Here is a 12,171-nt window from a genome sequence, read left to right on the forward strand (position 1 = left end):
AGATTTTGAACTTAGAATTTTTTTCTCTGAGAAAAGAAAAAAATCCGTGTAAGTTCATATTTTATATAATCCGTTTTACTTTTTAATTATTTTATTTCAATTTCCAAGTAATTAATGCAGATAGATCGATTTGAACTGTCATGAAAAGAAAGCTCGATAAATTTACTTCCAATTTGATTATTATACGGTCGCTTGCTAATCGCCGTTATTTCACTATTATCGATTCGCCATTTCCGCAGGTACATGTCGTTTTCGAACAGTTAAATTGCGCTTGATAATTGTTTCGCGCGCTAAACAAGCTGAATAAATTATGACGATCGCGCTTTATTCGCTAATGGCAATCTATTGCCTCTCTCTTTCTCACGCCTGTCGATCAAAACAGATTTTATGTGGACAATAAAGTGCGCATAGATCATTCCGGTTCCGGCACGATTGGATGCGAAATAGCACAAACAAGCGGCAAACCGACATATTCCCGTTTCGCAATTCACCGTAATATAGCGCACATTAGCGCCACGGATTCTCCGCGCTCCGCACATGGCTATTTGATCAGAATTTCGAGATTGAAACAGTTTTGCCCTCGTTAACTGCTCGCGCACTTGCGGCCAGAGATGAATGATTACGCGGAGCGTCGCCGAGATATGCGGAGCACGTCAACTGACTGAAGGTTTTCTTACTTTTTCCTTGCTTGCTTTTCATGTAACATCAAACAAACTTTCTTTTAATAGAGTTCTCATTTGAAACTTAATTACCAGGATATTTAACGAGAAGTTAAAGAAATGATGTTCCATCACGTCCTAGCTGAGAACGATCCACTTTCAAACTTGTCGAGAGACGGAAGATTTATACGTATAATATTTAGCCTCCAGCATATCAAAATATTAAACAAAAATTAAAAATTAAGCATAATATATCAAATTTTTGCTCATATTTTAAAATTATAATTTAGAAATTATTATGATTTAGATACTGAAAGCGAATTGTATTTAAATGCATTTAAATTTAATGCTTGTTTCCATCAATGTAGTAGAGTAACTTTAATCTCAGTTCAATTAACTCTTCTTCTTTTCCTAATTTTGCAAACTAGAAAAAGATGAAGAGTAGGTTGAGCTGAGATTAAAGTTAATCTATATATTGATGGAAACGGCCGCATAAGAGCTCTTACGCCAACGATTAAGTCAGGGTTAACTGCAGTTGCGGAATCTTCCTGGGATAGTCGTTATCGCGTCAACGATCGAAGTTAACATCGAACAGGGCGCGGTCTAAGTAATTGGAATCGGTTATCGATACCGTTCCGGAATTCGCGCACGTGCGCCTATTTTGCCGCCATTTCATGCCACATCGTAGTTGCACAGTTACTCTTGCACGGCACGTCCGTTCATCGGCCCAAGTGAATTACGTCGGATAAATATTTTGTAACGAACACTTGCCAGGGTGGCTGGCAATTTAATCTTAACGGGGGGGGGGGGACGTTTCGTTTCCAGCAGATTATTTTCCCGCTATCCGTTAAAACCGATTGGTTGCTACGATTGTTTATCAGTCGGATGTATCGTGACTCTCGCGTGGCGCTACGATTATCCATTAAAAGTTTTAATTTGCTGTTAACGGTATTCGTATATACCTACACCGGACTGCAATGAATTGTACTGTTATGTCCACACCATGTAGAAACGTCGGTCGCGATAATAATGAGATCGCGCACACTGCGGAATACATGATTCATTGCTCTCACGCTGCACGTGAATTTCTCATCGAACAAAACTTGTTATGCCGCGAAAAAGCACAATTTGCGATTTCGCTTATGTGCTGTTGAAATATCGTAATATTTGACGTGAAATGATTAAATTATAAGCGGATAGTTTAATGCTATCTATTAGCATATACGACCCGACATTCATCGTCGAACGGTTGTTTGGGAATTAAATTAGTTTCATTTGCGACAAAAGAAAACGCATAATATTTAAAATACTTTCCAGAATCATATTTGTGGTATATATGACACGGTGCAGAGTTTATTTTCGCGAAAATGGTTCACGAATATAAACCGACATATTGAACTGTCAGTTAAAACGCAAACGTTACCATCGCGTTTACGATGTAGAGTAATTCAATAATCGTTAAACTGTAATTTAATATATTTTTTCTGTCGCGTATCGCTCGCCAGCGATATGAGAATTTTATTTAACTTTCAAGAGAGAGGAACATTTTCGTCTGTCGCTGTTTTCGAAACCGAAAAATCGAATGTATTTCAATATTCGAGTTGCGCGATTTGTTGCACGCGTCAATTTATAACATTGAACTACGTGAACTACGATTTTCTTGTTGAAAATCAATCATTAATCGCTGCCGATTTTATTCACGCGTCAGAAGATTGCGTTGAACACGGTCGCATAAATCAAGCGAAACAGGGCACTTTTTATATTGCTGGCGGCTGCACGGAAAATAGCCGCGCACACGCGTCGATTAAAGCAATATGGTGACAAGAAAAAAGATTATCTGCGACAGCCCGCAGCAACTATTAGTGTAGCAACGTCGACTCATTCTCTTAATAAAAAAAAAAAATCGCTCTCCGGCAGGAATTTTACGTAAATACAGAGAAAATTAATAACAGAGAAAGCAGCAAATAGAATATTCCTTTAGAAAGCTTTACATTTTTCCCAATCAAATTTATAATATTTGTAATACTTTTTTAATATTTATAATTTAATATACATACAACATATTCTATATATATATATATATATATATATATATATGCATGTGTGTGTATTTTAAATAGTTATAATATTATATAAATAAAATATTATACATAAATAATTATAAAACATAATTTTGCAAAAAACAAAAAAGGGATTTAAAGCAAAATTCTTTTGTCCAAATTGAAAATAATATGCATTTTGTACTTGCGTGTGAGAAAGTTTAAAAATGTAGCAAAAAAGGAAGGAGAAAAACGTGCGTTGCTGTGAACATCTCTTGCACGAAGTGCTTAATTTACCTCGTATGATGAAGAGATATTCTTTTCTGGGTATCACAACAAGCGTGTGCACGTTTTTAACACGAGAAACACGCAAAAGAAGAACAATTTCACGTTGTCGTGTTAAAGCGCGAATGCAATAATCTACCTTCCGCCGTCGCGTAGCGAATTCTTGAACGATGAAAGAGAAAGCTAGAGATATTCTTGCTTGCGACAAACGACTAATGTGTGAGAAAATCTGGAGCAAAAGTACAAAAGTTGAATACGACGACCTCCATAAAGCCGTCGAATTCAAAACGTTTGAAAGAACCTCTGTGTTCCGCTTCTTACAGTGCAACAGAAAGGCCGTAACTGCTTCTCATATTATTTTAAAGTTTAAAGGCATCACGTGGCCTCTGGCAGCACATGATATCCAATTCAATTATACAAGTGCAAAATAACTGTGGAAATGGTGTCACAGAATTTGACAGTGTGTTTTATAATGTATCTTTATTTAAAATTATAATTTTTCGTAAAATATTAAAATGTGTATTTATTAAATCTTAAAATTTTTATAGGTACACCATTTTATATATCTCTGTTAGTTTAATATGCTATTTATTATGATTATTACCATACTTAAAAAGTACGACGATTAATATTTCTAGAGTTTTATACACATTTAGCAAAATTCGTACAATTAATTTTTTTAAAAATTTTTATGTTTGTATACCCCATAAGTACACCGTTTGAACTTCTTTCTGTTTTAGATTTTTTTATCTAAATTTTTTTACTAAGTTTTCCAAATACGTATTGAACCGAACGTAACGGGTATTTCGGCGATTATATCGGAGTCGATTAAGAGCTCGCGGTGAAAACAAATGTACGAAAACAACCATCAAAATTTCGCTTCTAAATTCTGTTCCGCTACCAAAGTTCAAACGATGGGAATGAGCTTGAAGCATTTCACTTCACTGCAGTCGCCTACTACATTGCGTAGCAATTCAAAAGACGACGAAAGAATGAGGGTGCTTAAAGTAGCCTGGCGTTAGCCAGGGTATGAAATGGAAGCGAGAGGATGAGAGCGGACGGAAACGCAAAGCAGGTGCGAGAAAAAGAAGAAACGGCCGTGACAAAGTTAGAGGAAATACGACAGAAGGAAGTAAATGCAGAGAGTGATGTAGAGCGAAGAAATGGAGCAGGAGGTTGCGCAGACCTGCTTCGGAAACGTTACCCACTTATGCACGGCACATTTAACTCCATTCTGCACTGTGGCGGAAGGCACAGGGTTATCCTAATGTTCTAACCAGCTATACATGACTTATGCACATGCACACGCACACGGGAACCATGCAATGGTCATGCGAAAGTCATAGTAGGTAACATAATCGTTTGTTTTAACACTTGGTCTCTTTATGGCGATGGTACGAATAATCCATAAAAATAGTACCCATATCTGTCAGGAACAGAGCCGCTTGCGAGAATTCGTACAATTCTCATTTTGTTTTTACATTAGAGAATATATAAAGGAAATTTAACTTACTGTATGTCATATCGTACAAATTAATTTTTTAAGTATCCTATATGGATTTTATCTCTTTACATATAATTTATGTTCTATTTTTTTACAGAGAGAGATACTTTTTTACAACACATATATGTGTGTACATATAATGCAGTTTTTATTCATATTACAATTTTTATTCATTTTATTCCTTAAATTTGCTAAGAGAGGGTGATATAACGGATGAGATTAAATATGCATATTTTTTTTTCGTAATCATGATCGCTGTGTGTGATGGATAAAGAATGGATTTCTCATCCTGTGCGACGTGAAACGACAAATGGCGAATTTCTCTCGATCGGTCGTCCAATATTCATAGGATGCACACGCACTGACGTATCGCCATAGAACGCATCGTTCGTGTGCATCAGCGCGCGTGCAACAAACACACGTGGTGGAATCGCGCGCCACGTGGGAATATAGGAGTTATTCGCGGAGCGGCGCGAGCGTGAATATAAATGGACCCGCGTGCACGAGCGGTGCATGTAATATCGTGTACCGGCTGTAATTTCCAATGTACCTAACTGAGTTACAAACACACGCGAATCCACAGCGCACGCGAGCTGCAGAATCCGAACGTAGGAATCCGAACGTGCTCGCGGGATCGCGCATTGTTTCACAGATCTGATCGGAAAGCCGCGGATTCTCTCTCAAATAGTTAGTAGTTCGTTCGAAATCGAAATTCGAAACCCGATATTTCGAGTCCAATTTTTAACGCCGCAGACGTGGAAAATTTCTTACGCGTATAACGACTGCTATAAAAAAATATGGATACTAAAAATACGTTTTATAGTTGGTGTAAGCAGGCGCTGATTTCTCACACGTAATGTGGTTGGATAATCCGAAATCGAATTTACGTTTTCTGAGAATGAATAAAAATTGCCTGAGAAGCATTTCTAAGAAGTAATAAGAATTATTAATTAACTGAAAAGTATCACACACATTATTAAGAAAAGGATAATAATTATAATTTATAATTTATAAATTATATTTTAAACTTTACAATCTGTTTTTTTTGTAACGTTATTATCTATTGCTATTCCATAATTATAAAATGTATTATTAAGACATATTATTTCTGTTAAAAATAGCACTTATTGTTAGAGGGAATTTTACATTTGACATTATATATATGTGTGTATGATTTTTTTAGATTTTTAAAACGTTAAATATAATTTTTTCGGGGAGAATAACTTTTCACATTTTCCCTGATACTACAATAGATGTCTTTTAATTAGCGAGTGTTCGTGCATGGTTCGTTTGTTTCATCGAGGAACGAAGCCACTTTCTCATTTACGAGGATCCTTCAGATCGTGACTCAGTTTAGAAGTCGCAAGGACTTCGTTAGTGTGGCTTTTCAAGCTAAAAGTCAAACATCGAACAAGTCGCGTGGAAGGATTAGAACGCTTTGTTACCTCACTTCTTGCACAGGGGTTCATACAGATAAAGGAGTTTATAGCTGATGAACTGTAATCTTAGAATAGATGCACATCCTGTAAAAATTTCTAACTAATGAAAAATACTAGAAACATTAATTTTGATTGATTTGTTTCGAAATATATGCACATAATTAAATTTTTTGCATTTTTTATTTTGCTCAACGCAAATAATATATCGCTTGTAATTACATTCGAATTGTATAGAAATGAGTTATCAAATTTATTATTTAATTCATTTGTTCAGCATTTAATAATTACGCAATATATTGCGATCTTTCCACGCCAAATATAGCACTTTAATTTTATTACGCTATTGATATAATCGACAAATATGCATTTCATCAGCATATAAATATAAATTATAATATAAATATAAATTATATAAACTGTTTATAATTATTAAAATTATAATTTAAACTTAACAATCTGGCAGAGTTTAAATCTTTTAAAATTGAATTTTTTCTATTAGAATTGTGCTCGAGTGGTCTTTTTATTTCGAAAGAACAATGAATGAAAACTGAGTTGTACATCAGGCAGTATGAATGTGACTCTTCAGCATCACCATTCTTTTTCGTTCTATTCGCGATACTAATTGTTGTTAGTATCCTTCAACATGCATGCCGATTGTTGTTAGTTCTTCACATGCTCATTGAGTACACGTTAAGAGGCAGGCAAGAGGATGATGCTCAGAGCCATGCAGTACCACTACACAAAAGGAGGTGACTTTAGGCGCTGTGGCAAAATCTGTAGCAACTGACGACGGTTTTAAGGCGCGACTGCAATTTGTCAAGCTTTCTTATAAAGATCACAGGCATGAGCTTCGCGAGGTCAAGTGTACTCTTGCGATAAGAAACGTAATAGCACTTTTTGCGTTTTGTTTTTCACACGTTCGCTCTCTGCACGAGTTACAAGTTGCTGCACAAATGCCGCGGCGCAGACATATTATATGTTGTTAATGATTGCGGCACATAACATACAGTTATCCAATTTTTATCGATACCTGATTTTATATTATAATGATGTATTAATTAATCTGTTCTAACAAAAGAAAAAAATGCTCTTGAATATAGTTTTCGCAAATGAAGCATTTAGTTCTAAAATGATATTTCTAATAAGGCTTCCTTGTCCACTAACGAGTTATTCTTGACGAGAACGTGAACTCAAATTCTCATTATACGTAGTTCGTAGCTGTGGAAAATTACTTCTACAGTCATGACATACCTAGTCAAAGTTGTTAGTCAAAGTAACATTTGTGGACTACCATGGGAACTGTTGTGAACATCCGAACGTTCACGAACTAACATGAATTGCGTAAATTGAAAGGACAAAACTATGTTAATCCTACAAGAATATTGAATACCATTTGTTTAATTAATATTGACAATAATATTGCGCTGATGATAATAGTTGTAACATGTACAAACATGTATTAAAATAACGAGTCTTAAAAGATTTTCAGTTATTTTTCAATTACTTTTTTTATTAATTTTTTATAATTTCTAAATACAAGAATCTTATATATTCCTAACATTACTAAATTATTTTATTTATTATACTTATAAATAGTCTATTATAAATAGTCGATATTGTACATTATATTGTATATCATTTATAGTACATTAATATACTTATACATTTGGAATCAAAATAATGGGATCAATATTAAAACGCATTCATATATTAAAGGGATTCTAATGTAATTCTTAATACAGATACTTAAAAAATATGATAATTATTAAGAATGAAGATACATTCTAACTACAAGAAATAATCACTAATTGTTTTCTGAATACTTTATTTTTATATCGTATATTGACAAAAATATTTAATATAAAACAATTATAAAAATAATATTAAATTAATTAGATACTTATTTAAAAAATGTAACTAAGATAAATTATAGCTATATATAATAAAGGAATGAAGATAAATTACTGACAGAAAAATAATTCTAAAGGCTGAAACACAATTGAAAAGTAATACATAGGAACAGGAAATACAACAAATTTCAACTTATCAGAAACCGTGTATACCAGAATATATGATTTTTGATAGATTGAAATCTGATATTATATATTACCTGTATGCTTTTCAATTGTGTATTAGACTTAACTGTAATTTTGTTATACATGTAATGTTATACCTGACTTCCTAACTTTGGATTATACGTACAGTATAATCTGCGAAGAAATAGTGTGCGTATGTTATTAATTAATTAAAATTCATTACGCATAATGCTTATGGCTTATGTATACGTCGTCGTAGTACGAGGACGGAGTTATTTTCTCACGTATAGGGTCGCCTATATCTACAGACAGTTTCACTAATAAATCATTAAGCAACTCGTCACTTCTAGCAATGTCCTCTCGACGCGCACGAAGACGGATGATATTAAATCCGCAGAGAGACGTTCCTCGCCGAATGGTTAATTCGTTAAGTAACTCACGTATCTGCGCTCTCGCAAGGGAACGACTTTGATGACAATTTAAGCTCTGAGCGAATTCCTCACATCTCTGCCATGACATCGTTTACTGGGCAACTACTTGCCAATTTAATTTCATTCATTGTTTATTCATATGGAATATGTGACGAAGAGTTAAGTTCAAGATTCAAGAATACGTAATTCGTAAGATTTTTTTAATTGGTATTACTTGATAAATAGGATACCATAAAATGGGTTACGAATATTTTACGAACTAATTTTATTTGCTTTTACCCTTCAATATAATAAAATGGAACTATTCATTGTGCAAATTTATTTTTTATGATAAAACTATAATGTTTTATTTAATATTTGTACTATAATTTTTCAATTGCGTTATTTCGATAGGACAAAAGCATAAAGGAAAATAGTGGTTGATAATTTTGTTTTATTTGTGATCCAAATTTATTATTTGTATTTTATTTGTGTTGTTACAATGGGTCAGAAAGAACATATGAATTTGTATTATTTTATTATCCTGCCACTGTTTGAACAGATTGGACATGCAGATACATTGAAAAACACGCTGCAATTTTTAAACTGAATAACAGTAGTTAGAACGGTTATGTATCGTTCTATGGATAGTAATTTTGTCTACACTGCAGGTGGTTCGTTTTAGATGCACGATGAAGTTAATTTTACTGAATTAAACAGAGTTACGAACCATTGTGCACACAATATAATGGATACAGATACATTTCAACAAGTTAAAATGGACAGCGCGCAAGGTTTTTCTCATTTTCGCTAACGCAACCAACGAACTAGACAGTAGTTTGCGATAAAATATGGTCAGCATGTTTATTTATTACTTTTATGACTATCTCTGCATGTTGGAATGTCTAGACTTGACATCTATTTATTGTCCATATTTCGTAGGTCAGACTATTTATAAAGTCTAATAGTATTCTAATATTTTTCGTAGCTACTAAGAACTGGACTTTCTTGTACGTTTTTATTTAAATAATATTAAAGTTAATGAAAAATTAGAATCAATTGACTAACTCGACTAATAACGATAGTCTGATTTGAGTCACTTTTTTGCTGAAGATATCATTGGGAAAATTTGGATAATACTGCATATTTTTTGTAATATACGCATATGTGAAAATAAAGTTTAAAACTTGACGAATTCTTTATCGCATGATTTCAGAAATGCAGTGATATTTTGGAGACGTTGGTAATGAAGCTACATGTGAATTCCCTTCAAAATTTAGTGGATTTCGAGGTATTTATGTAGATAATATAAGAATTCTAAATGAGAGTTCTCATTTTTACCCTAAAATTTATAACAGTACTAGAATTAATATATTTAATAGAGAAAGTATACTAATTTAACAGAAAAATATTTTTGTGGAGTTTTTTTAATACGAGATAACATTGTGTCAGATGAAATTAAGAAAATATTAATAATAATTTTTGTAACTGATCGGCGCATGTTTAAGCGCAATCAGATATTTTTTGCGAATTTTTATTGGAAATATTTCCCTTTGTCTTTTTTTTTATTGAGAGTGCGTAACTGTTAGCCATTATGAATAAATGTACGAACTTGAGGCGAACGAAAATATCATTGTGCTTATTTCGATTCATTCATAAAGATGATCTCGCGCGTTATGTAAAGGCAGTTAAAGAACGACGAGGTTTCGCATCCGGTTACTTCAGTTCAGCTCGGTTAAATTGGCGCCTCGTATTTATAGTTTGACCTAATCTTTGTAAGAGTCAAATAAAGAGGCGCGTGAGAGAGAGAGAAAGAGAGAGAGAGAGAGAGAGAGAGAGAGAGAGAGAGAGAGAGAGAAAGTATCACGGTAGTCTGACTCTCCGTTTTCCATGAACATCGTCATGTCTCCGGCATCCGATTTCGCTCGGTGGGGCAGCGATCAAATTAACGCTGAAGAGAGTAACCCGTTTTCTAGATTCGGCAACAACAATCTTCTCTTCTCTTCGTATATCTCTTGCGTAACTTTTGGCAATCTTGATTTTAAAGCCGTATTCTTGACTGTCATAAAGCTCTATTTCTCCACAAATTTTTTTATTAAATAATGTATCTGTTTTATATATATAAAGTAATATCGAATTAAATTTTTAATACGTCATTATTATTTTAATAGATAGAATATTTTAATAGATAGAATACTTTTCACACATTTTTATTATATATGCATTATATATATGTATTAATACAACATTTTTTATATATAAAATTCAGTAAATTATTAAGCAAAGTAAAATATTGCTCTGCAACGTGTGACATCAAATACAATTCCTTTATATAATCTATATTACTGAGATCCATGTTACACAATTTTGATTTTCTGGAAGATTATATTAAATCTCTAAACTGTTTGTTTTGAATTGTTTAAATGGAGCATTAATAATATACAAAATAATTGTACAATAATATTGAGCGCCTACGGGGGCTGCTTAACATTCACACATTTAAAATTCATTATACATATTTGTAACTTAGAAATGATATATGTCAGGAAGAAGCGTATGAATATCTTTATATCTTTTAAACGAGATGGCGCGTCGCGATTTGTTAGATTTGCCATTTGTGAAAATCTTTTGGAAAGCGATTTGTTCTGCTTTCGGTACGAATTACGTAAACAGTAGCCGCGAAAAATAAAAAAGCAACATACGGTACGTACGGTATCTAGCGCCGTGATATCGCCTTATCCCCATGGGAGACTTTAAGCTGGCCAGAGCTTAACGATCGCGGAAACGACGGCCACTTTGGCGAAGGGAAAACGACTGCTCGTTCGCCGTCTTTCTTTCTTGTCTCAGGAGAAAGAAATTTTCCGACTCCTTCGACCTCGCTCGACGGCCAATTAAGAGAGGACCGATTACTCTCGCTCCCATTATTCGCTCAAATAAAATGTGTTACGTCTCGTATCACAACTTCAGGTCGTATAATTGCGAGAACACTTGTACCAGGATGACGCGATGCACTCGGCATCGCGTTTAAAAAGCTACCCTAAAAGCTTTTTTTGAAATTCTGGTTTAGTGCTCGTAATTGTCTCACTTTTTTCACAAAATTACACGGACTTTCAGCGACGCGCTAATTGTATGCATTTTCTCAAATCACTTTTAACAGTACGAGATGCGTTTCTACTATTTACTTTACTATTTAAGCTGCATTTCTCAGGTTCACTGTAGTACTAAAAATTTATAGATTACGTTCATTATCAATTTTCGGTATTGATAAATATATTAGAACATAGCCTTAATAATAGCGATTCTCTCCTTCTCCCTCTCTCTCTCTCTCTCACACACACACACGCGCGCGCGCGTTATTAAATTTTTATCAAATTTTCAATTTTTATCAGTGGAGTTAATGTACACAAGTTTCTACGATTAAAGAACGGAAAGAAAATACAGGAATTGTATAGAACAGATATTACTATAAATAAAATTACTTCTTTTTAGCTCTAGTAATTGATATCTGGTCATTTAAGTGACACATGTGTGGTAGAAAATTTCATAGAGTTTCTAGGGAACAAGATTTGAAGCAAGTTATTAAAGCCATAGCTATAATGACTTTAAACATGTACATAAACGGTCCATTAGATGATGATATCAAATTATGTTTCCTTTGATGGACAGTTTTTATTTTTTGATGGGGTACATGGAAAAAGGGGAAAATGTCATTTAGGGAAAAATTATGGACCTTCCCCCTCCCTCCCTTTCTCTCTCTCTCTCTCTCTCTCTCTCTCTCTCTCTCTCTCTCTCTCTCTCT

At 33.9% G+C, this 12,171-nt stretch overlaps 1 protein-coding gene across 1 annotated transcript in view; it reads right to left on the reverse strand.

Moving 5' to 3' along the window:
- The window catches only part of LOC108690345 (spondin-2), a 172,581-nt gene that overhangs the window by 54,244 nt on the left and 106,166 nt on the right, over nt 1-12,171 (reverse strand). The window lies entirely within an intron of this gene.

The sequence above is a fragment of the Atta colombica genome, unplaced genomic scaffold, assembly GCF_001594045.1.
Source record: "Atta colombica isolate Treedump-2 unplaced genomic scaffold, Acol1.0 scaffold315, whole genome shotgun sequence".
Taxonomy (NCBI): Eukaryota; Metazoa; Arthropoda; class Insecta; order Hymenoptera; family Formicidae; genus Atta; species Atta colombica.